General features: G+C 33.6%; 1 long non-coding RNA gene and 1 other non-coding gene across 3 annotated transcripts in view; both read left to right on the forward strand.

Moving 5' to 3' along the window:
* The first annotated feature begins 445 nt into the window (after positions 1 to 445).
* On the forward strand, positions 446 to 554 carry LOC131161135 (small nucleolar RNA R71). The gene has a single exon (XR_009138293.1). It is a non-coding gene; the product is annotated as a small nucleolar RNA R71 (small nucleolar RNA).
* A 2,214-nt stretch (positions 555 to 2,768) lies between these two features.
* Positions 2,769 to 26,388, forward strand: part of LOC131160144 (uncharacterized) — a 28,981-nt gene continuing 5,361 nt past the window's right edge. For both annotated transcript variants that reach the window (XR_009137938.1, XR_009137939.1), the window contains exon 1: positions 2,769 to 3,138. This is a non-coding gene — a long non-coding RNA (uncharacterized LOC131160144). The remainder of the gene's footprint in view (positions 3,139 to 26,388) is intronic.

Genomic DNA, 26,388 nt, shown 5'->3' on the forward strand with positions numbered 1-26,388 from the left:
GGTCGTTGGACGACTTATCATACCAATTATGGGTGGCTTTCACCTCATCTTGCACATGCTCAAGTTGGGAATGCGCATGAGGGCAATTATAACATGTATGAGAAGGGTCATAGCAAATTTACATAAACTTCTACACATGCCATTGATTATGGTTGTTCTCGTTGATACAAAAGCTGATCAAGTTTCTGGGATATGGTGTGTAGTGCAGGGGCTAGGTCCTGACTTGTGGCCAACTTATAAACTCCCTTAGGTTTAGAGGTTGGTGGATTGGGTAGTCTACGAGTGGCGGTCATATGCTGCTGAGAATTCTTAGTTAAATTTTTAAAGAGAATGCAGGCCTCGTTTTTGTGCTTTGTGAGGAAAGTACATCCGCACGATGCATCAACCATGAACCTATCTCTCTCAGCTAACCATTCGTAAAAAATTTGAACTAATTGCCACTTGACGACCTAATGATGTAGACATTTATGAAGTAGATCCCTGAAATGCTCTCAGGTCTCAAAGAAAAGTTTTCTATCCATTTGTGTGAAACTTGTGATTGCCCTTCCGAGTTGATTATTTTTTTATTTTTATCTTGAAACAATTAATTTTGTGGGAACAAATAATAAATAATTTAGGTAATAAAAGATGCTTGTTATTAGAATATTTTTCAAAAAAGATTATTAATATATATCATTACGAAATTAAGGTAATGGTAGTATATACCACTTATTATTAATTTAATTTTAAAATTATCATTTGTGAAATTATACCTTATCTATAATACGAGATCTCAACTGGTATTTATATATAATTAATCATATTTTGTTGAAAAATATAAAGAAATAAAATCTCCTTCGGTTAATACCAATAGTTAAAATTTAAAGGGTATAGGATCATATATCCGCTACCTCTACTTATAAAGTTTAATTTGTTTGAATACATAAAGTAATAATTAAAAGTTAAAAAATAATAAAATAATAATAAAAAAATGAAAGGAAAATAAAAGCAAGCAATTGAGTTGGGACAAGTTAGAGAGTGTCGACATATGTTGTTTATTGATCTCGGCGGCGGCTGCAACGGACGATTTTATATAGCCGCATCGCACTACCTCTCTCCGCTATGACTCCATAATGTCCTCATCACGATTCGCACCGTTGTCCTTAACTCTCAATTACCAAATTACCCTTACCTTGGCTTCAATTTTACCCACACACCTGCAATATATTGATTTCCTTACCCAAAGTTAAGACTTCTCATTATATTATTAGGGACAAATGGATAATGTACCACTTCACGGTGGCATTTAATTAATAGTCATGATTCATGAGATGTGAGCTTTTGATCATATTAAAATTTCAATCTTATTGAATTATAAATTATGAATATTTTTTAGATAGAAGCTATTGATGAAGATGATAACATGGTTATTGTTAATGGTTACCCAATTAAGTTTGGGATTGTATTGTAACAAAATGAGTTAAAGTCCGACTAGTAATCCGTTACTCACCTATTTAGACCGGATTTGGGTTTAAAAGTAGATAACCCATTTATAAATGGATCAATTCGAAGCCAACCCGTTTAATATACAGTATGGATGTGCTTGGATGGAGTACCCCTTTATATTTTTCTCTTTTTTTCTCTTCTTAAGACTTGGGCCCTTCAGCCTTTGGAGTCATCCACTTTCAAGCTGTGTTTTTTCTTGGAAGTACTGATTCTTTATAGAAATATTGCGTCAACTTTGAAAAAATATTGAAGGAAAAAGTAAAACAAATAAATTATATTTTTAAAAATAGGTGCTTAATGGATACCTGTTTATGACTCGTTTATTAAATGAACGAGTTTCAATTTATAGATCAGTCATCCGTTAATAAACACGTTAACTCGAATATGAACTCGTTTAACTTTCACCCATTTGTGATCCATCCAAACTCGACCTGTCAACTTATTTTGCTACTTTTATAGTCAATACATGATACATATATAATTTTGTTTTGAAACGAAATGGATTGAGGTACATGCAAATTTAAAATTTAAAACTATCTAATATGGATAACATTTTTTCAGATTTTTATGAATTCTTTCAAAATATGAAAAATCTCACCTCATTTAGGCATCTATCATAATATTGCTCTATTTTTAAGATTAATTAATTTAGTTTTATTTTTAGTTGGTTAGAGAGTAATGCTTTCATGATATACTTTTTCCTTTATAATTTAGAATTCTAATTTATACAGGTTCTTTGGATCCCCATATGCGATAACAAATAATTAGAGGATGTGATCAGATCCTCAATTCCCTTATGATAAATCAAGAATTAGCTTTCTTTCAAAATCGAACTCAAAACCTCCTACTATCATCAAACCTTGTAGTCTATCCATTATATATTGTTAATTACATTTTTAATAAAATGAAATAAGTATATTTATTTTTTTTTTCATTTTTTTCCTTCAACCAAATCAAAAATAAAGTAAAGAAGAACTCATAATTGCTCACTTATGAAAAATAACTTTTATTTTTTTCTTAAAAAAACTACAATGTTTAATAAATTTTAAATATTTATATTAAAATAAAAATTTATTTTTCTAGCATATTTTCCCCTTCCTTTCTAGCCAACCAAACAAGGATTATTAAAAAACTAAAACCTCCTATGGACTTTTCCTCCACAATTAAATAAAATTAAATGCATTTCTAGTGAGAAAATGCCAAAGGGCACCCTGGTAATTTCACTCCCTATCATTTTCACATGCCAGTCTGATTTTTAATAAATGCATCAAGCGCCGGCAATCATGAATCAACAAACGTCACCCTGGGCAATAATACACACCAAACCAAATCAAACCCAATAATTCCCAAACCAGACGATCCCCAAGGAGCTAGAGAAGAAATCCAAGATAGAAGAAATATTCAGAGAATGCCCATATTTAGTGTGGTGGTGAATGTGATGCTGCGAAAGAGCCTCACCGTTTTCTGGGAAACTGCACGCTTGCTTGCCGACTTGGCTTCAGTTCTCACGTCCACCATCCGCTTCTCTGCCATCTTTCTCCGGCGATCTACCCCTCTTTCCGCCCGGCCCTTCTCTCCCATGTCCTCCATGCTCGGGACTCGACCTGATCGGTAGTTCTTCGTCAAATTCACTATGCATGCCGTAATTTTCCGGTGAGAGCTTCGGCTTTTGCTCGATCTGTTATTAGTTATTTATAGCGTGCATATCAGTTGCAGCACACTTGTAATTGTGATTTTTTTATATTTAATTATCTTTTTTAATAGTCTTAATTTTTTTATCGTGATAATCTGCAATATATTTCTTTTTTCTGATATATAGAAAGATGGAAACTGAAAATCTGGCTAGCAAGCCCTTAATTGTTTGCTTTTGTTGATTAAATTCCATTAACTAATTAAGGAGGGATGGCCAGCATAAATAGTTCATCACACATTTCAATGAGAGAAGTAATATATTGATTTTGTTTTTACAGGATCAGAAAGAACGAGGATGATGCATTTTTGTTTATCAGATATTTTTTGAATTTAATATTTATTAAGCGTTCTATATATATGAGAAAAAATATTATTAAAAGTAATTAAGATCAATTATATATTTATATAAAAATGATATCATCTAAACAAACTAATAAGTTGGACTTCTAAAAAGGATAAATATTTAAAATTTAATCATACATTTATAAATATTTTCAAATAAAAAATTCAAATTTATTTATAGTAATAAAAAAACTCACTAAATGATCTTTTGATCCTTAAATAAATGAATTTTGTGTCTATAAAGATATTAATTAATAAAGACAAAATTTTCTTCAACATAATTAAATTCAACCAAAATTAAGTAAATTACATTTTAAAGTTTTATTTTAAACAAGTTATTGAAGAATGAAAAATCAAATAAAAACAAAATATGAGGATTAAAAATGAAATAAAGTTTATTTGGTTAAATAAAATGAATCTAAGAATATTATTGAAGAATGTATGTCTCAAAATAACTTGAGTGAACCATTTTTAATAAATCAACTGTTCTTATTTGAAAGATAACTATGAGGATTAAAATCATAAGTCGATAAGTACCCCCTACATAATATAATCGAAATTTATTTAAATAAGAAAAAAAATCATTAACTAAACAATAAGTGAATAAAATTAGTAACTTCAAAAAAAAAAAAAAAAAAAAAAAACTAATAAACAACAATGTATATAAATAGGTAATTACTAATACATAAGAAGTTGTATATAAAAAATATTGAATTCTGCTTATTTTTCAGTAAGAAATAAGCACCTTATATTAATTAAGTTGGAAACTGGCAATTTAACTTATATTGGTGTTTGATATTATTGTACTAGCTTTGTGTTAGTTTACAACAGGACCAACTATACATGTATCTACAAAGCAAAAACATACTTCAAAACTGATTTACATGAAGCCTTGTGGCATGAAGAGACGGGGGTTAGCGTTCGGTCAGTTTGGTGAATTCGGTTAATTAACCGAATTGACCAAAAACTTTCAGTTAAAAAACTCATTAACCGAATTGATCGAAATTTCATATTTAACCAAATTCAAAACCGACCGAACCAAATTTTGGTTAAATCGGTTAACTAATTTTAACCGATTTAATATTTTGATATATATATATATATATATATAATATAGACTTTTAATGTATATATAAAATATAAATAATATATATAAAATTTTAATGTATATAATATATAAAAATAAATAAATTTTTAATGTATATATAATATTTTAATATAATATATATATATAAGTATTTATTATTAATTTATATTATTCAGTTAATTCGGTTAACTGAACTAAATCAATCGAATTTAATCGATTAATTCGATTTTAACTGAATTATGTTGACTCATCTCAGATGAGTTTCATAATTGCTAACTGAACAAGTAATTAACCCTACTACAACCTTCATCTTTCAAATATGAAAGCTCCAAGTTATCATAATTAACCAAAAACTCCAACCTTCTTTTAGTCCCCATTTTCTTTTCCTTTTTCCTACTACCTATAGGTTTTTTGAAACTGATTTTTGCTTTCTTTCCCCTTGTTTGTTTTTCTCATTTCTATTCGTTTGGATCAAAGATTTTGTTTAGGAAAAGGAAAAGAAAGAAAAATAAAGAAGAAATTCATTTTCCTTTGTATTTTCCTTTTCTATTAAATACTATTAAAAATAAAAATTTATTTTAACATTACTAAAAATTAAGAACAACTAAATACTGATGATGTGTAAAATTAATTTTTTTTTCATAAATTTGATCTATTTTTTATTTTTTTTCTCACTTTCCTTGATAACTAAAAATAAAAATGTGGATTCCTTGATATTTTTCTTTCCTTTTCCAAATATTTTCCAACTTCGAAACGGAATCTAATGGTCCGTTTGAATCAAGGATTTTACGTGGGAAAAAGAAAAGGAAAGGAAAATAAGAAGGAAATTAATTTTTCTTTATATTTTCATTCTTTGTTTAATACCATGAAAAATAAAAATTTGTTTTAATATAACTAAAAATTATATAAAAAATAATAATAACAATATATAAAATTAAATTTTTGTTCATAAATTTGACATATTTTTTATTTTCATTCTTATTTTCCTTGTTAACAAAACATGAAAATAATAATTCCTTCATATTTTTCTTTCATTTCTCTAATATTTTGAGTTCACCTAAAATAAGGTTCACATCCTTTTCCTCCAAATTTTCAACACATATACCAAGAACCTTACTAACCATCTAAAGCACCCTCTTCTCCTTGTAATTTTTGCGGTCACTATCCATTCTCTTTTGATTTTCATCAAATATGTGTTCAAAACTAGTATAGAAGACACGTATAAGGGCCAAACTATTGTCACCTTTGTGTAGATAAGAAAAAACACTAATTGTAACTATTGGGTCTAGCCCACATAAGTAATAAAAATAAAATAAAATGGGAAGCCCATGTGCTAAAAGCCTATTAGGGCAAATTAAAGGAAGCGGCAATTGGAGTGCCGGCACACACTAAGAAAGAAAGAAAAAAAAAAAGGTGAGCGCTGCTGTGTAAAACAATGTGTATGGCAATGTGTGCAACAGTAGAGTATTGTGTAGTCTTTATCAACTCGACAATCGGAAGGTCTTTTGTGATCCAATTTTGCTAAAATTTGGAGAGCATGTTCTGGATTTGTTGACCTTTGATCTGGATGGTGGAGATCTGTTTCAGAGTTTTAGAGGACCTGATTTTGTATTACTGACGATAACTGCGTTTGGATGACTTCTTTCCGCTCATTCTTATTTTATCGCGATTCTTTTGAGAATCTTTTTTCCTCTAAATTTGTGAGCATTTTTGGTAATTGTACTGCTATAATTGTTGTCTCTATTATAGTGAAAATTTTATTGAGTCTCATAGGTTCTGTGGTTTTTACCCTTCACATTGGAGGGGTTTTCCACGTTAAAAATTGTGGTGTTCCTATATTGTGGGGTGTGATTTATTATTATTATTGGTTGATTATTTTTGCTCATCACTGATTTAATTTTTGGGAAAGATTTATCCGCTGTGCTAGTTGTCTTGTTACTTTCCCAACAAGTGGTATCACAACCAGGTTCATTTAAAATATGGAAGATAACGTAGGTACTATGTGCAAGCTCACAACTTCAAATTATTCAATTTGGAAACCAAAGATGGAGGATATTCTTTATTGTAAGGATTTATTTAATCGATTGAGTTGGGTAGTGATAAGCCGGAAAAACAAACTGAAGCCTAGTGGAAGAAAATGCATAGGAAAGCAGTTGACAAAATCAGACAGTGGGTAGATAATAATGTTTTTCATTATGTGACTTAAGAGATAGATGCCTAAATACTTTGGAAGAAGTTGGAGAGTCTTTGTGAGAGAAAGACTGCTCACAACAAAAATTTTTCAATTAGAAAGCTTGTAAATTTAAAGCTTAGAGAAGGAAAGTCTATTACCGAACATTTGAGCGATTTTCAGAATTTGGTAAATTAGTTAACCAACATGAAGATAATTTTAGATGATAAACTATAAGTTTTGTTGCGATTAAATTCTTTGTCAGATAATTGGGAGACTCTTGTAGTATCTCTTAGCAACTCAGCCCCAAATGATGTGTTGACCCTGTCGTTTGTTAAAGATAACTTGTTTAATGAAGAGACCAGAAGGAAAGAAATGAGTACAGATAATACCCAGGTACTTGTTACAGAAGATTGAGGGAGAAGCTGATATAAAAATGAAGGGGTAAAAGTAAAAGTAGAAGCAAGTCAAGGTCAAGATTTAAAAATCTTGAGTGTCATTATTGTGGTAAAAATGGTCATATCTAGAAGTACTGTTACAAGTGGAAGAGAGAAAATAAAAGTAATAGTGACAAGTAAGAAAAGAAGGATCAGGATAATAATGATCATGTTGCCACTACTATTGGAGATGATTTGGTTCTTGCTTATGATGATAATGTAATTAGTGTTGCATGTAATGAAATTAGTTGGGTGGTTGACAGCGGTGCCTCTTTTCACGTGACATCAAGGAAGGATTCCTTCAATTCATATACTTCCGATGACTTTGAAGTTTTGAAGATGAGAAATGATGTTGTGGTATTGATAGTTGGCACTGGAACTGTTTGCTTAAAGACCAACAATGGAACATAATTGGTGCTCAATAATGTCTGGCATGCTCCTAGTGTTTGTCTGCGTTTGATCTCTGCTGGAAGACTTGATGATGATGGATATTGCAACTTCTTTGGTAATGGACAATGGAGACTTACTAGATGAAATTTTATTGTAGCCCAAGGTAACAAATTTTCTAATTTATATTTTATGAATGCTTCTATTTGCTTGAATTTTGTGAATGCAGTTGATAGCAATAGCACATCAGAGTTATGGTACAAATGTCTTAGTCATATAAGTGAGAAAGAACTTGATTGCTTGGCCAAGAAAAAATTGCTGTCAGGCTTAAGTGATGCAAAACTAAAAAGATGTGTTCACTGTTTGGCCGGGAAGAAGAAAAGGGTTTCATTTAGGAGTCATCATTCTTCCAGAAAAAAATAGTTACTTGAATTGATTCATTCAGATGTTTGTGGCCCAATGAAGGTAAGGACACTTCGTGGTGTACTTTATTTTGTTAATTTTATTGATGATCATTCAAGAAAGCTTTGGGTTTATGCTTTGAAATCTAAATATCAGGTGCTTGATATGTTTAAAGATTTTTGGGCTTTAGTTGAGAGAGAAACAGGAAAGAAGATAAAATGTATTCGCATTGATAATGGTGGCGAGTATTGTGGTCCATTTGATATGTATTGTAGACAACAGAGCATCTGACATCAGAAGACACCTCCTAAAGACTCCTCAGTTGAATGGTTTGGTAGAAAAGATGAACAGAAGACTGGTAAAGAAAGTTATATGTTTGCTTTCAGGAGCAAAACTACCTGGATCATTTTTGGGTGAGGCATTATATACTGTTGTTTATGTAATTAGCTTGTCTTCTACTGTTGTGCTGCAAACTGATGTCCTTGATAGAATATGGTATGGGAAGGATGTTTCCTATAACCATATACGTGTGTTTGGTTGCAAAGCCTTTGTTTATGTGCCTAAAGATGAAAGGTCCAAGTCATATGCCAAGGCAAGGTAGTGCATTTTTATTGGGTATGGTCAGGATGAGTTTGGCTATAGGTTTCATGATCTAGTGGAAAAGAAACTTGTGAGAAGCCGTGGTGTAGTCTTCATGGAGGATCAAACCATTGAAGACAGTGGCAAGACAAAAAATTCTCAATTTCAGAATAATGATGGCTCAATTGACTTGGATCCTTTTGAAAATTTTCCTGATACAGTTGAGATTGGCAAGCAGTATGATACAGAGGCAAATGTTCAAAATGATCATGTGGTGGAAGATCACAAAACTGTTGATGAGGAAGGTACTTCGACTATTGAACCACCTACATCTTCACTTATGAGGTCTACCAGAGATCGACAGCCCTCCACGAGATATCCTATAGATGAGTATATTCTTCTAAGTGATGAGGGAGGACCACAGTGTTATGAAGAAGCCGTTGAAAGTGAGTAGAAACAACAATAGTTTAGTGCAATGGAAGATGATATGAAATCTCTACATGACAACCATACTTTTGAGCTGGTAAAATTACCTAGAAGTAAGAGAGCTTTGAAAAATCGGCGAGTCTATAGATTAAAACTAGAAGAGAATTCTTCACTCCCACGGTACAAAGTTAGATTAGTTTTCAAAGGCTTCAGTCAGAAAAAAGGGATTGATTTTGGGGATATTTTCTCACCGGTAGTGAAAATGTCGTCAATCCGTGTTGTTTTGGGCTTGACTGCTAGTCATGATTTGGAGGTCGAGCAAATGGATGTGAAAACCGCTTTCCTCCATGGCGATCTCGAGGAAGAAATTTATATGAACTATCCTAAGGGTTTTTTGGTGAAAGGTAAGGAGATTTATGTTTGCAGATTGAAGAAGAGCTTGTATAGCCTGAAACAAGCTCCTAGACAATAGTATAAGAAGTTCGAGTCTGTCATGGTTCAACATGGCTATAGGAAGACGACTTTAGACCATTGTGTATTTGTTCAAAAATTCTCTAATAATGATTTCATTATTTTGTTGCTTTATGTTGATGACATGCTCATTATTGGTCACAATGCTTCTAGATTTGACAGGTTAAAGCACGTGTTGAGCAAGTATTTTGCCATGAAAGACTTGGGACCAGTGAAACAAATTATTGTCATAAGAATCTCACATGACAGAAGTGCTAAGAAGTTATGGTTATCTTAGGAAAAGTATATTGAGAAGGTACTTCAACGGTTTCACAAGCCAAAGTGGCAAGTACTCCTCTTGTTACACATTTCAAGTTAAGTAGTAAACAGTCTCCTTCTAATGATGAAGAAAAGAGAGACATGGAAAGTGTTCCATATGTATCTGCAGTTGGTAGCTTAATGTATGTCATGGTTTGCACAAGGTCAGATTTAGTTCATGCAGTTGGTGTAGTTAGTAGATTTCTCTCTAATCCAGGTAGAAAGCATTGGAATGCTGTGAAATGGATTATGAGGTATCTCCGTGGTATAGCTGATTTGAAACTTTGTTTTGGTTTTGAAAAACCTGTTCTGGTTAGTTATACAGATTCAGACATGGCTGGAGATTCGGACTCGAGGAAATCTACTTTAGATTATTTGATTACCTTTGTAGGGGGAGCTGTGTCTTGGCAATCTAGGTTGTAAAATGTGTTGCTTTGTCCACTATAGAAGCTGAGTTCATTGTCGCTACTGAAGCATGTAAAGAGTTATTGTGGATGAAGAAATTCGTTCGTGAACTTGGATTCACTCAGAAGAGGTATGTGTTATTTTGTGATAACCAAAGTGTTGTTCATCTTAGTAAGAATTCAACCTTTCATGGTAAATCAAAGCATATTGATGTGAGATATCATTAGATTTGAGATATTTTAGATTCTAAGTTGCTTGAACTTGAGAAGATCCACACTAATAAGAATGCTGCTGATATGATGACAAAGGTGGTGCCTCGTATGGAGCTTGAGTTGTGTGCCAAGGCAGCCAGTATCAAAATTGTTTGATAATATTAATGAATGTCTCCTTCCTTTTATGGGCTGGAGGGGAGATTTGTTGGGTCTAGCTAACATAAGTAATAAAAAAAAGGGGGGGGGGGGGCGCCCATGTGCTGAAAGCCCATTAGGGCAAATTAAAGGAGGCGGCAATTGGAGTGCTGCCACACACTGAGAAAGAAAAAAAAAAAAGGGTGAGCACCGCAGCCGTGTAAAATAGTGTGTGTGGCAATGTGTGCAACAGTAGAGTATTGTGCAATCTTCATTAACTCGACGATCGGAAGGTTTTGTGTAATCCGATTTGGTTAAAATTTGGAGAGCACGTTTGAGATTTGTTGACCTTCGATCTAGACGGTGAATATCTATTTCAGAGCTTTTGAGGACCTGATTTTGTAGTAGTGATAATAACTGCATTCGGGTGACTTCTTTTTGCTTATTCTTATTTTATCGCGATTCTTTTGGGAATCCTTTTTGCTCTAAGTTTGTGGGCATTTATGGTGATTGTACTTTTGTAATTTTTGCTTCTATTATAGTGGAAATTTTATTGGTTTTCATAGGCCTTGTGGTTTTTACCTTTCACATTGGATGGGCTTTCCACGTTAAAAATCGTGGCATTCCTATTGTGGTGTGTGATTTATTATTATTGTTGGTTGGTTATTTTTGCTCATCACAGATTTAATTTTTGGAAAAGATTTATCCGCTATGCTAGTTGTCTTGTTACTTTCCCAACAGTAACTAGGTGGAGAAGGGTTATGTACTTATGTTACTGATCATGAGCACTAGTTTTGAATATGAGGTAGTATGTAATAAAGGATTTGGGGGAAGGGGGCTTGATAGGCTTGATGGAGGGAGGGGATTATTGGATTTGAACTTAAGAAAGAAGGGCTAGATGGTGGGACATTTGTTTGTGCTTTCCACTTGGCAAAGAGGGGACAAAAGAGATGAAAGGGCCATAAAGGGAAAAGTAAAAACTAGTTATGAAATTTGGCCCAATCTAAGGCCTTAAGGTTTTATAAATCTCCCCTACTTGCTATTTTGTAGGCTACTCCTTACTTTAGAAATCCTTCCATGCATGGAGAAACTTCTCGAACTCTTCTATTTCCATGAAGATGGAAATTCTTTGACCTTTCCTATATTTGATAAGCATGATTAGATAAACATTTTATGAATCCAAATTAGGTTGAAGGATAATTTTCCAATCTTTGCCATGAATGGGGAGATAAAAGGGGAACTTTGTAGTAAATAGACTTATTTTGATTATAGTGTAAACTAAACTAATTGATAAGACTATAGTTTATAAAACAACTATTTTTAACTGTGTTTGGGAAAAGCAAAAGTCTTTTGAGGATGTCATGGTGCACATGTTGGAATTGGTGTGATCCCGGGGGGATGAATTGGGTTTTAAAAACTTTTTGGCTAAATTCAAATATTTTCCAATTCAACACAATTCATGTCCCATGCAATATACACACGTGTATGTAAAATAATTTTAACAATGAAAACAAACATACACCTGTACAATATATCTTATTTAAATCAAATGTGTGTATGCAAATAATTATGACATTAAATAAATATTCATACATATGCTGAAATTAAAGTGTAAGAATTTAAATAAGATAGAGAGAGAGCGATACCAGATTTGTTATCGAGGTTCAGCCAAATCAGCTTACGTCCCTACCTTGGGCATACCCCCCAAGGACACTAACTCTATTGACTTAACCGGGTGGAGCAGAAACCGTTTACATCCTCTCCTTACGGGGTAAGGAAAACCCCAGCTCAATTACCAGACTGAGCCCAACTAGTCTCCTTTACAGGGCGGAGACTCCCCAATTCAATTTTCGGGCTGAACTGAATCGGTCTCACTAATGGAGCTGAGATTCCCCCTTTTAATTAATGGGCTGAACTCAACCGATTTCACTTACGGGGCTGAGACTCCCTTGTTCAATTACAGGATGAATCCAACCGGTACAATAAAAATATTTTTGTACATATAAAAATGTTTGTAAATACAAATAAAGATGTACAACATTAAAAGCTCAATACAAGCACTCTAATATGATATGCAATAATGTTCAGTAGAGAAATGGTGTTTTTTCAAAACAATTTTTTCAATCTTTGAGAAACGATGTGTATGATAAAATACTCAAAGATGTGACCCTATTAAAATTTTCTCTCAAAAATATATTTCAATACAAGTATAGGAGAACCTAGGGTTTGCTCTTCAAATAGTTTTTGCACAAATAAAATATATGTGAATACATATATATATATATATATATATATATATATATATATATATGATAAATACGCTCTCTAATAAAGATTTTTGCAAATAAAAATATTTGAAGAATTTGAGATTTTAAGCTTAAAAGTATATGTGCAATAAATACAATTAAAAATAAATGTCCAAATAAAATACTCTCTTTAAAAAATATTTTAAAGAATATAACAAAGAGAGTTGGAGAGTATGAAAAATTTAACCCTAAAATATTTTTTGAAATAAAAGATTATGTGGGGGAACTTTGATTAAGTGAAAAATTTGAGAGAAAATATTTGCTAATCAAAGTTGCTAATTTTGACTTGTGATGGGGTATATATAGAGTTTCAGAAATTTATGACTATTGGGGACATATTGGAAAGTTTAGAAAATTTTAATTAAATTTTAATCCCAATTACCATGGTAAAAGCACGACAACCCGAGAGGTTCGGTCGCCCGAACACTCATGAAGGCCCTTACGAAATTTTCCATTTCGGTCGACCGTGGCCAATGGTCGATCGGCTGAGCAAGGTGATTTTCTCAGAGCTTCATGGTTTCGATTGCCCAGTGAGGATTTGGTTTGTCGAGTCTTGAACTCGGTCGACCGAGGTCAATTTGAACTACTAGTTCGGTCGGCCGGGACAAGTGGAAAAAGTCAAGTTATATGGTCGGTCGACCTTGGAAGGTGCGTTCAAATTGGGTTGGTCGACTGAAGTTTTGACTTTGGTCAATTTCTCAATTTGGTCGACTGAGGTGATTTGAACTGGAATGGTTCAGTCGACCGAGACTTTTAATTAAGTCTAAAAAACCTAACGTCGGTCGACCAAAGTCTTTGTAAGCCTTAATTTGACTCTAAAGCTATTTAAAAAATCTTGTATGATTTTAATTTTTTTTAAAAAAAGGTTTTTGGTGAAATGTTGGGTGTCTTATGGTTAACCTATGGTCATCTGAGCATTTAAACATATCATGTAGATGCATGCATTATTACATATCAAAGTAATAAAAACTTAAATGCATTACAAATAAAAATAAATATCTTCTTTATCTTCTTTGCTTCTCTTCATAGAAAACGTCAGATGTATGAGTTTTATGTGTCTTTATAGCTTCTATTTCTGTTCCCTTATGTGTGTGTTAAATTAATGAATCTGTTCACGTGCTAAATACACACATAAATAACTTGTACTTTGTTAGTATTAAAATAGGGATTGAATTCAAAAAGCCAATAACACATAATCATATATAGAGGAAAAGAACGTGCTTTAAATAAATACTTCAGAGGCAAAGGAGTTATCATCATCCAAGGCTAAATTGATTTAGACAACAAAGCCCAAATTGAAAAATGAAAAATTCAAACACAACAAGTGTAAGAGATTTAACAACAAACCCAAAATTAACAACTCAACCTTTAAGAAAATAGGAAATTTCTTTATGTTTGCGGAAATCGGGACACCACACTTCCCAATGCGGACACAAGAAGAGGAATGAAAACCTTGCCAAACCAAGTGCAAACCTAGTTGAAATAAATACTATTAATGTTGTCATTTCTCAAGTAAACATGGCTAAAGACAAGATGGAGTAGGTGGTAAACTGCCATGCATTTTTGTAGCTAGAGAAGAACAGAAGTGCCTTGACTTCACATACTTCGGTTAGGGCAAGGGAAGAATTACTGTTCATGGGCGTCTCTTCTTTTTCTAATGTGATGTATGTCCTTGGCATTTGATTAAATCTTGTGTTAGTATCATTGCTACAAAAGGTCAAGGTTAAAGTCTCATTTGAGATAATCTTGTACTTACCAATAAAATAATATGTTTGTGGATAAGGGGTATTGTAGTCAAGGTCTCTTCATCCTAAACGTACTCGAAGCTATAAATGGAAATGCTCATCTTCTTTCGCTTAAGTGATTCTATTAATTTTTGGAATGGTAGATTAGGACATGTTAGTTTATCTTACCTAAAAAAAAAATGAATGAAATAGGCTCGATTCCTTTTTTAACTCAATTTTGCATAAGTGTGAAATATATACTAAAGCTAAAAGAACTGAAAAATAACATGTTTGATCAATAAAATAGATAAATTGAATTATTGAATTTTATTCATAGAAATTTAGGTGATTTAACAAAAACTATGACTAAAGGAGGAAAGAGACACTACATTACTTTTATTAATGACTACTTTAGACACTCTTAAATATGTCTTCTAAGGAGTAAATAAAATATAATTAAGAGTGAAGTTGAAAACCAACTAAAGAGGAATATTAAAGACTAAGACATGAAAAAAGGGGAATATGAATCTAGACTTTTAAATGAATATGTGTGAAAGAAGGAATAATGCATATAAAGGAAAATTAAAAGATTTTAGTCTGATAAAAGAGGGAAATATGAATTTGGACCTATAAATGAAATATGTGAAAAATAAGGAATAATATATACATGAAGTCACTCCTCTCTACTCACTTGAAGGAAAAGCTAACCTATAAAACAAATGATGAACTCTATGTTAATGAGTTGAGCGTTCCAAACAACTTGTAGGGAAAAACAATTCTATTAGCTATCACAATCAAAGTAGAATCCTTACGAGAAAACTGGAAAGGCGCTATGTATTGTTGAAAGGCTATAATCCTAACTTAATTACTTTAATGTGTGGGGTTGTTTGGCTTAACTAAAAGAGAAAGATTGGACTCAGAACTCAGACTCAATTTATTGGATGTGTAGAATATAGTGTTGTTAGTTCTTAAAAGTGAAGTGTTGGATTATAGCACAATAATAGAAATTAAAAGCACAAATTTATTTGAACGCATTTTCCCCTTTACACTCCTAATATTGAAAATTAAATTGAAATTTTTGAAACATAATAGAGAAAAAAATAAAAAGACAAAGGAAAGAAACTTCGGTATCAATTTTACATTTATTTGCTTGATGGTGATCCTTTTACTTATGATGAAACTATATCCCCTATTGATGCACCTTTTTAGGATGCACAGCGGAATAAAAACACAACAAGTAAATCAAACTCAACTAGAAAACATGAAATAACAAGTACAACAACAAGATATACGTGGTTCGGCAAAGCCTACATCCACAGAAGCAATCGACACAAAAAAGTTTACTAAGAAATTTGAGAATGTATAATAAACTTCACAAAGATTTCTCTCATGTCTCACAATACCCTCAGATATGGATAAATAGACTTTCTTCAGAGGTTTCCCTCCAATTACCCAACTACCCCAACATTCAAATTCAAAATTTAGAAAAACTGCTCGCAGCCCAGGCGCATTCGTCGACAAGTACAGGGGATCTGTCGACGATCCATAGAAGACCATTCGTCGACGAGAACAGGACATTTGTTAATGAGTCCAAAACTCTGAGATTTTCCTGCTCCCGGGATCTACTCGTTGACGAGCACAGTGCACTCGTCGACGAGTCCCTACTGTGTTACCCTTTCATTGTTTTTATTCCTTCTTTGTTTATGGACTCCGAAGTATAAGAGTCACACCATAAACAACAATCTCCACCTTGGCGATGATACGCCCCTTAGGAGAACCCGAAAAACACAAGTGACTGCTCTACCTTGAACTCAGAACACTCGGTTGGGACCACTTCCCTTCTAGCATTTGGAGACATGCACCAAGTCCAAACAACATCGCTTGAACTTGCCGATGGCAGCTTTAGCTTCTACTATCAACCTTGATTTAGTTGTAGATTCAACACCCAAAAACTTCGCCCTAGGCTTCCAATAAGAGCTTCCCACAACAGTAATCACAAAAACTGCTGCAAGTCTTATATCACCAAAGCCCCCTAGATAGTCTTCAACAAAACTAACAATTGACGGTTCACTCTATTGCCTGCTGAAAAACTCCACTACATAATCATGGAGGACCTTTGACATATCCCGGACATCACAGGCTTGTCATTGAGTACTGAGTGGTAGAAATTCCATTTTGATTCTACACAGAACCCCCCTGAGACAGCAAACGAAGTCTCCCTATGGTTCTGTCCATAAAGCCACCCTAACACCAATCTCCCTGTAGCTCTGTCCATCCCAATCAGTAAACCAAGACCCATCTTGGCTATGCCCAACATATACATATCAAAAACTTTCAACAGAGTTCCCAACTGATTAGTCTCAGTTAAAACATGTCTAGCCAATAACATGTCATTCACATACAACAAATATATCACTTCATACATCACTATCACCCTCTTCCCAACTGGAAGCCTCACCAATTTATACCTGAATGGTGGTTTGATAGTGCACATAGACCCACCGTGATCCTGCTGGTCTCCCAAGCTGAAACTCCTTGCAATATGACCAATGTCAACTTTTCCCTGAGTCTGTTACTCCACCTGCATCACATGCCCATTCATACCATGATAATGTTGACCCGAGATGAAACTCCCCACATTTCAGCCTTGAGTCCCTAACTCGACTTGAATAACATGATTGCTACTACTATAGTTTTCTAGCATTTGTTTCTCTTCCTTTACTTGAGTACGCTACCCCATGGCTTTATCACCAAAAGTTATGTCCTCAATTACCCCTTTGTTTGCCATAGGATCACCCAGTTTGTACCCACCTTTATTATAACCTAGAAAGATGTATTGTCCGGACATAATACCAAGCCTAGATCCTTCATCACTAGAATAGTGTACTAGTGGACATCCACTCACAACCGAGTAGTCTATTGCAAAACCTGCCCACAATTCACTTGCAAATTTCCCATTTAGTGATGCCTTTAGCGATCGATCACACGAGAAATGCGTCATACTCACTGACTTCACCAAGAAGTACCCTGCAAGCCCTGCATATAAGCTGCCTTGTTCACAAAACTCCTTGAGCAAAACCAGCGTACTCAGTACCAATGGTTGATATGAGGATTTATCTCCTGGTCTGGTACTCCACCTCAACCACAACATCTCAACATTAGGCTTGTGCCACATGAGATAAATCAAGACCTTTCGTGATACATTCATGAAAAAACATATGTCTATCCTTTGATGCTATCATCACCGGTCTCCAAACATCTGAATACTTGTAGTCATCCATATGCTTCAATTGCATATGCCACAAAGTATCTGATTCAGATTCAACAGTTATATCTCCACCTATAATGGTAACACCCTGCAGTACATAGATATTTCTCGCTATATTTTCCCCTTTCATCACTATAGAGTTGCCTTCACACACTTTCATTTCTCCTTTTTAAGACTTGTAACAAAATCCATTAGAGTCTAAAATACCCAATGAAATAACATTCTTTCTTAGACCCTCAACATGTCTTACATCACATGTGGTTCTTACAACACTATCATCTATTTTGATTTTGAAATTTCCAATACCAAGTATTTTGCATGAAATATTATTTCCCATCAAAACACAACCAAACTGACCTGTAGGTGTCAAACCATTTTCTATTTGCTGTCATGTGATAAGAGCATCTGGTATCTAGGATCCAAGAATCATCCGTGAGACACTTTAAACCTGATGAAATACATAGCATATCCCCATCACTGCACTCTGAAGCTTCTTCAACTACATTTGCAGATTCTGACAGATCTTGCTGATTTTTAGAATTCCTTTTCTTCCACTCCGGACATTTAGGTCTTATGTGCCCAATTTTACCGTACTTAAAACATTTCACGTCTTTCTTCTTCTTCTTCTTCGATTGAAACCAATATTTTCTTTGGGACTTATGTCTCCCATGTTGTTGATTACTTTTCACAACAAGTCTTTCACCATATGAAGCTTCATTACTAATCATTTTTCTTGGATGAAAACCAAGTAATGCATTTGTCATCTCTTCCAAATTCAGGCTATCCTTGCCCAATGTAAGAGTTGTAACCAAATTCTCATAAGTTTGAGATGTAGGTAAGGAATTTAATAGCATCAATGCTTTGTCTTCCTCCTCGAATTTTACATCAACACGTGCCAAATCACAAAAAAATTTGATTGAAAGTGTTGATATGTTGGTTCAAACCCGAACCCTCAACCATCTTAAGCCAATACAACCTTTGCTTAAGAAAAAGTTTATTTGACAAGGATTTAGACATATACCAGCTTTCTAACTTTTGCTACACAGCCGTTAGAGAATCCTCCTCCATCACATGATAGAGAATTTCATTGGCCAAACACATGCGTATTGTAGAAACGACCTTTGCTTCCAATTCCCTCCATGTTGCCTTATCCATTCCAGCCGGTTGAACGTAGAACCTTAGTCATTCCTTGTTGCACAAGTATATCTTTCACTCTCCTCTGACATAAACCAAAGTTCCTGGTTCCATCAAATTTGATAAAGTTAAATCTTGTAGAAGATGATCCCGAAACCATATCAACAATCGCTTTGATACCAATTTGTTGTAATAATGTATCAGATATAGGATGCACAACGGAATAAAAATACAACAAGTAAATCAAACTCAACTAGAAAACATGAAATAACAAGTACAACAACAAGATATATGTGGTTCGGCAAAGCCTACATCCACGGAAGCACTCGACACAAAAATTTCACTAAGAAATTTGAGAATACACAATACACTTCACAAAGATCTCTCTCATGTCTCACAATACCCTCAGATAGGGATAAATAGACTTTCTTCAGAGGTTTCCTTCTAATTACCCAACCACCCCAATGTCCAAATTCAAAATTTAGAAAAACTGCTCGCAGCCCAGGCACATTCGTCAACAAGTACAGGGGACTCGTCGATGAATGCCCTGTTCTCGTCGATGAGTGCATAACTCTAAGATTTTTTTGCTCTTAAGATCTACTCGTCGACGAGCACAGGGCACTCATCGACGAGTCCTTGCTGTGTTGCCCTTTCATGTTTTTCTTCCTTCTTTGTTTACGAACTCCAAAGTATAAGAGCCACACCATAAACAACAATAACAATGAGATTGGATCATCTTGTATAACCACACTTAGGAATTAATGGATTTGTCTGATGGCGCTAAACTTATAAGGTGTGAGTGGATATTAAAAAGGAGTTTGAACTTGATAAGTCAATTGATAAATTTGAAGCATGTGCTGTTGCTAAGGTTTTACACAAAATAGAAAAAATGTGGATGATTTTGATTCATTTGCACTAGTAACTAGAATTTTCCAAATTAGAGTTTTAGATGTCCTGGCCTCGATGTACAAACTCATAATTCACCAAATGGATTTGAAAACTACTTTTATGAATGGTGCTTTTGGTATATATGTACATATCACAACCTGCAAGTGTGTAATCATAGATTAGTAAAACAAAGTATGCAAATTGTTAAAATCTCTTTATAGTCTAAAAAAGAGCACCTGAAGAATGGCATGGTGAATTCAACAAAGTATTGGAGTGCAATGGTTTCTTTACTCTTGATGTGGATAAATGTGTATATACTTAAGATTGAAAATAAATTTGTGTTATCATTAGTCTTTATGTTGGTGACAAGTTAATTTATGGTCTTATTTGGAAATGGTGGAAACATCTAAATGTTTTCTAGCCTTACAATTGATATGAAAGACTTCAAAGAGGTTAATGCTATATTGGGTTTTACTAGAACAAAATAATGGGATAATTTTGTCTCCAAAACATCATATAAAAATAGTAATTAAGAAATTCAGTCATTTTGACTAGAGACCAATTTCCCACTTTATGATGCAAATTCATAATTAAAGAAGAATAAAGTTGACAATGTATCTCAATCAAAATAATTTAAGATAATTGGTAGCTTAATGCATCTGCTAATATGTTCATGAGCTACAAACAATTTTTTGGGAGAAGTTTCTTTTCCTATCACTTTCATAATAAAAGTCCTTACAAGGAAATTTGAAAAAAATGTTGTATGTGCATACTATGGAGGGCCTACAATCCTAACTTAAAATACTTTAAAGTGTGGGGATGTTTGGCTAACATTATGTTGCTAGAACTTGAAAAGAAAAAATTGGACCTAGAACTTTAGAATATATGTTATTGAATATGTAAAAGACGATTTTGCTTGTAAGTTGTTGGTTTTGTAAAGTGATAGGTTGGGTTAACATAATAGTGGACACCAAAATTGCGAAATCATTTAAACATAATTTTCCTCTTAAAGATAATCAAGAGAGGGTTGCACATTTACACACACCTATTGTCGAAACTGAAATTGAAAATTTTGAAATATAATTGATAATAAGTAAACACTACAAAAAATAAGGCTATTAGTGACAATTTAAAACCGTCACTAATAATAAAAAAATCGTCACTAATAGTATTTGTCACGGTTCTATCAGTATTAGTGATGATTTTAAATTTGTCACTATATTTTTGGTTACTACTACTTATTAGTGACGATTTTCATAAACCGTCATTAATAATAAAGCATTAGTGACAGTTTTATTCCGTCACTAAAACCCTAAGACCATTACTATAAATTCTATATTTTCTCGACTCAAAATCGTCACTAATAGTCTATTATTAATGACGGTTTTAAAACCATGACTAATAGTCAATTATTAATAACGATTTTAAAACCGTCACTAATGCTCATTGGAGCAGCTATTAGTGATGGTTTTTGAACCGTCACTAATAATAGACTATTAGTGACGATTTTGAGTCGAGAAAATGTAATATTTATAGTGATGGTCTTAAAGTTTTAGTGATGGAATAAAACCGTCACTAATACTTTAAAATATTGACTTTTAGTGGCGGTTTCAGAACCGTCACTAATAATTGACTATTAGTGACGGTTTTAAAACCGTCACTAATAATTTAAAATTAATAATTTTTTTTTATTTCATTCATTAAGTCCTGTAAAAACCTGTAATTACATTTTAGCATACATAATATTAAACTAGAATTACTAAAAAAATCATAAATTATTTAAAATTCAAATTCAAATACAAATACAAATACATTATACAAATTCAAATTAAAATAAAAAAATTCATTCTATTCAGATAACAAAAAATATAGAAAAATTCAAAAGCTGTATTCGACTGAAGTGCCTGACATCGTCCTAATGTTGTGACAGTCGCAAACCCTACAAATAATAATTATAAAAAAATTACAGTACAAATTTTGAACATATATGTATATGTACTATAAGTATAAATGATTTGATAGCAACTACGTTTGTTAAGTTTGTTTTTATTCTTACTTTACTTCTAAGTTCGCAAAAAACAGCCGGGGTGGAGTTTTCGGGCACCATCAGCTCCAGCACATCTAATTCAATGTCACGGACATGTTGAGACTGACCCCTCTCGGTTTGGACCTCGTATGCCCAACTTCGATACCTGAGTGCTTAAAATGAACTAAGTTTATTATGTTTGCATTCTAACTTTGTTTCTAAGTGGGAAAAAAGCTCTTAGGGAGGAGTTTTTGGACACCGTTAGATCCGGCACGTCCAGTTCGATGTAACAGACGTGTCGGGTTCTACGCAATTCAGTTTGGACCTCGTATACCCGAATTGGACATTTGGTTGCTTAAAATGAACTAAGTTTAATTACTATGTTTATATTCTAACTTTACTTCTAAGTGGGAAAAAACTCCCAGAGTGGAGTTTTTGGACACCATTAGCTCTGGCACATCTAGGTCAATGTGACGAATGTGTCGGGACTGACCACATTTGGTTTGGACCTCATATGCTTGACTTGGACACCAGAGTGCTTAAAATAAACTAAGTTTAGTAAGTTTTTTTTTTTTTCCTGACTTTCCTTCTAAGTGGGAAAAAAGCTCTTGGGGAGAAGTTTTTAGGCACCATTAGATCTACATGTCCAATTCGATGTGACGGACGTGTCGGGATTGACCCAACTTAGTTTGGACCTCGTATGAATTGTTAAATTCAATTTAGTTCACTAAGTTCGCCTCTAAGCGCATAATTTTCAATTGGCATGAATTTTTTTAGCAATGTCTGCTTCGGCACATCGATCTGAATGTCATGGACGTGTTGAGACTGACTACAGTTGGTTTGGATCTCGTATGCCCAACTTGGACACCTGAGTGCTTAAAATACAAATATTTGCTAAGTTTGTTTGCATTCTAACTATGCTTCTAAGTGGGGAAAAAGCTATTTGGAGGAGTTTTTGGACACTGTTAGATCCAGCACATCCAGTTCGATGTGACGGACGTGTCGAGACTAACACAATTCAGTTTGGACCTTGTATACTCGAACTGAATTCCTAGGTGCTTAAAATGAATTAAGTTTAACTACTATGTTTGTATTCTAATTTTTCTTCTAAGTGGGGAAAAAGCTCCCGGGGAAGAGTTTTTGGGCACCGTTAGCTCTGGCACATCCAGGTCAATGTGATAGACGTGTTGGGACTGACCGCACTTAATTTTGACTTTGTATGCCTGACTTGGACACCTGAGTGATTAAAATGAACTATGTTTAGTAAGTTTGTTTGTATTCTAACTTTGCTTCTAAGTGGGGAAAAAACTTTCGGGGAAGAGTTTTTGGGCACCGTCAAATCCAGCACATCCAGTTCGATGTGATAGACGTGTTGCACTGACCTAACTCTATGAAAAAATAGAATGTGATGTCCATGGTTTACATGACTTCCTTAGGACTCAAAAACAACTATAATAATCAAATAATGCAAATGAGTCCATGATTGATTGAATTTTCACTTAGCATATGCAAAAGTAAATTTAAAGATGAAGTTCAAAATTCATTTGAAGTTCACTTATCCTTTCAAAAATATTTTAACATTCAGCATACTATAATCATCTGAGCATATGGTATATGACTTTGATTATTTTGGGAAAAAATTAACAAATTTTCGGCAACACGTCGTCTGTAAATAGAACATTTCCCAAACTTACAAGTCACAAAACATGAAATTCACAAGATTTTTGCATTATACAGATCACTACAAGAAAACTAGTTTTTAGTGACAGAAGTATTAGTGACGGATGAAGTTTTGTCACTAAAAGTGCAGTATTAGTGACGGTTTTTTAGAAACATCACTAATAGTTCAATTATTAGTGACGAAATTTCATCTGTCATTTCGTCACTAAAAGTGCAGTATTAGTGACGGTTTTTTAGAAACATCACTAATAGTTCGATTATTAGTGACGAAATTTCATTTGTCACTAATACTTGCGTCACTAATACTCCAGTTTCCCGGCTCAAACCAGCACAGGAAACCACTTTTCGCGCAAAAACTATCCTGGGAAACAATTAGCGATGATTATTTGGGTATTAGTGACGATTTCAATGTGTCACTAAAAGGAATTTTTTAGTGACGGTTAATTAACCGTCACTATTATTATTGTATTAATAAATAAAACAAATTTGTTTTAAACTAGTAGTGACAGTTTGTTATATTCGTCCTTATTAGTCCATTAGTAGTGACGGTTCGGATGTTTTGTCACTACTAGTTCTTTTCTTTTAACAAATAAAACAAATTGATTTTAAACTAATAGTGATGGTTTGTCATATTCGTCACTATTAGTCCATTATTAGTGACAATTCGAATGCTTTGTCACTACTAGTTCTTTTATTTTAATAAATAAAACAAATTTGTTTTAAACTAGTAGTGACGGTTTGTTATATTCGTCACTATTAGTCCATTGGTAGTGACAGTTTGGATGTTTCGTCACTACTAGTTCTTTTTTTTTAATAAATAAAACAAATTGATTTTCAACTAGTAATGACGGTTTGTCATATTCGTCACTATTAGTTCATTAGTAGTGACGGTTCGGATGCTTCGTCACTACTAGTTCTTTTCTTTTAATCAATAAAATAAATTGATTTTAAACTAGTAGTGACAGTTTGTCATATTCGTCACTATAAGTCCAGTAGTAGTGATGGTTCAGATGCTTCATCATTACTAGTTCTTTTCTTTTAATAAATAAAATAAATTTATTTAAACTAGTAGTGACGGTTTATTATATTCGTCACTATTAATCCATTAGTAGTGACGGTTCGGATGCTTCGTCACTACTAGTTCTTTTCTTTTAATAAATTAAATAAATTGATTTTAAACTAGTAGTGATGGTTTGTCATATTCGTCACTATTAGTCCATTAGTAGTGACAGTTCGGATGCTTCGTCACTACTAGTTCTTTTCTTTTTATAAATAAAACAAATTAATTTTAAACTAGTAGTGATGATTTGTCATATTTGTCACTATTACTCCATTAGTAGTGACGATTCGAATGCTTCGTCACTACTAGTTCTTTTCTTTTAATAAATAAAACAAATTTATTTCAAACTAGTAGTGATTGTGACGCCTCGATTTTTCTTACCATTTTTTTTTTCCACATATTATCACACATAACACATCGGTTATGTCACTACCTCGATACCATTTAAACATGACCCGACCTAGAGTGGGTACTTGATAAAACGGTCATACCAATATTCCTATCAGCGGAAGTCACAAAATATATACATATATACATCATAGTGAAAACACACACCAGAGTGTCAACTAACCAGAAGTTTATACATCAACATACATCCCAAAATAACCAAAATTCTAGGGGAATCATCCATCCCTAGTTTACACACTCACCCTGTATGTCAGGGTACCAGCTCCACTCTATCTGGGAGCTCTATCACCTGCTTGATCTCGGTTTCCTGAAATATTTAGATGATTAGGTGAGACATATCTCAGTAAGATGGAATAAATTATTTACAGTGTGTGGTAATATGAGATTCATTGTTTCATAGCATATAAGATATCAGTGATAGTATCTTTTGAGAAAATATATCATTTCCATAATCATAATCATATAGATATACAACACAAACTTTCATAAGCTTTTACTTCCTTTTCCAAAATCATTCATTCATAATCCAAGTTTACCTGCAAAGTTCTTAAGAATAAGGAAACTTACCCGCCCATACAAGCTGCTTCCCTCTGCCCTGAAATCGTTTGCAGCCTAACCCGATTACCCTGGGTTCAGCTACAACTGATACTTATCAGAGCACTTACCTTACTTAGTAAGCCTTCAGGCGGTGTGTCTTACTTCGCTTTAATTATTTATGTACTCTCACAATTTCATTACTCATTTTCATTTAATTTCCATTTTCATTTCTTTTCCATTTTTCATTTCCATTTCTTTTCCATTTTCCATTTCCATTTCCATATCTAGCACATGAGTATCCTCGGTAACTCATACACCCATGTCTATAACTCATGACTGCCCTGAGGATTTTTCTCCATGCCATGCTTCCCCCCATGGTCAGGGTTGTGCGATCTAAAGGCTGGATCTAATCGCAGTTGGCCGACTCGGTTAGATCAAATAATACTATATACCTGTTTGTAGTAACGAATGACCTGCCATATACCCTGGTCCGAAATCTAGGGAGCAATATACAACCCTTCTCTGGCCCATTTGTACTGCCTCACCACACGCTCCACGAGTCCGTGTGGTTGCACTTTTCATCCACTAGCATCGGTACTGTGCTCGATATCATAACCCATCGCTGGGGTTTACATATCCATTCCATCAGGGTTTTCTTTTCCACTATTTCATTTTCCTCATATCAGCATTTCCAAATTCAATATTCATTGCAATTGTTAGTTACAATGTTTACATTCCCAATATTCACAATCACCATTCACAATTCAGTATTTACCAATCAATAATCACATTTGTTTACCGATAAATTCTCAGTATTTCAATACCAGTTT

The sequence above is a fragment of the Malania oleifera genome, chromosome 7 (genome assembly GCF_029873635.1).
Source record: "Malania oleifera isolate guangnan ecotype guangnan chromosome 7, ASM2987363v1, whole genome shotgun sequence".
NCBI lineage: Eukaryota > Viridiplantae > Streptophyta > Magnoliopsida > Santalales > Ximeniaceae > Malania > Malania oleifera.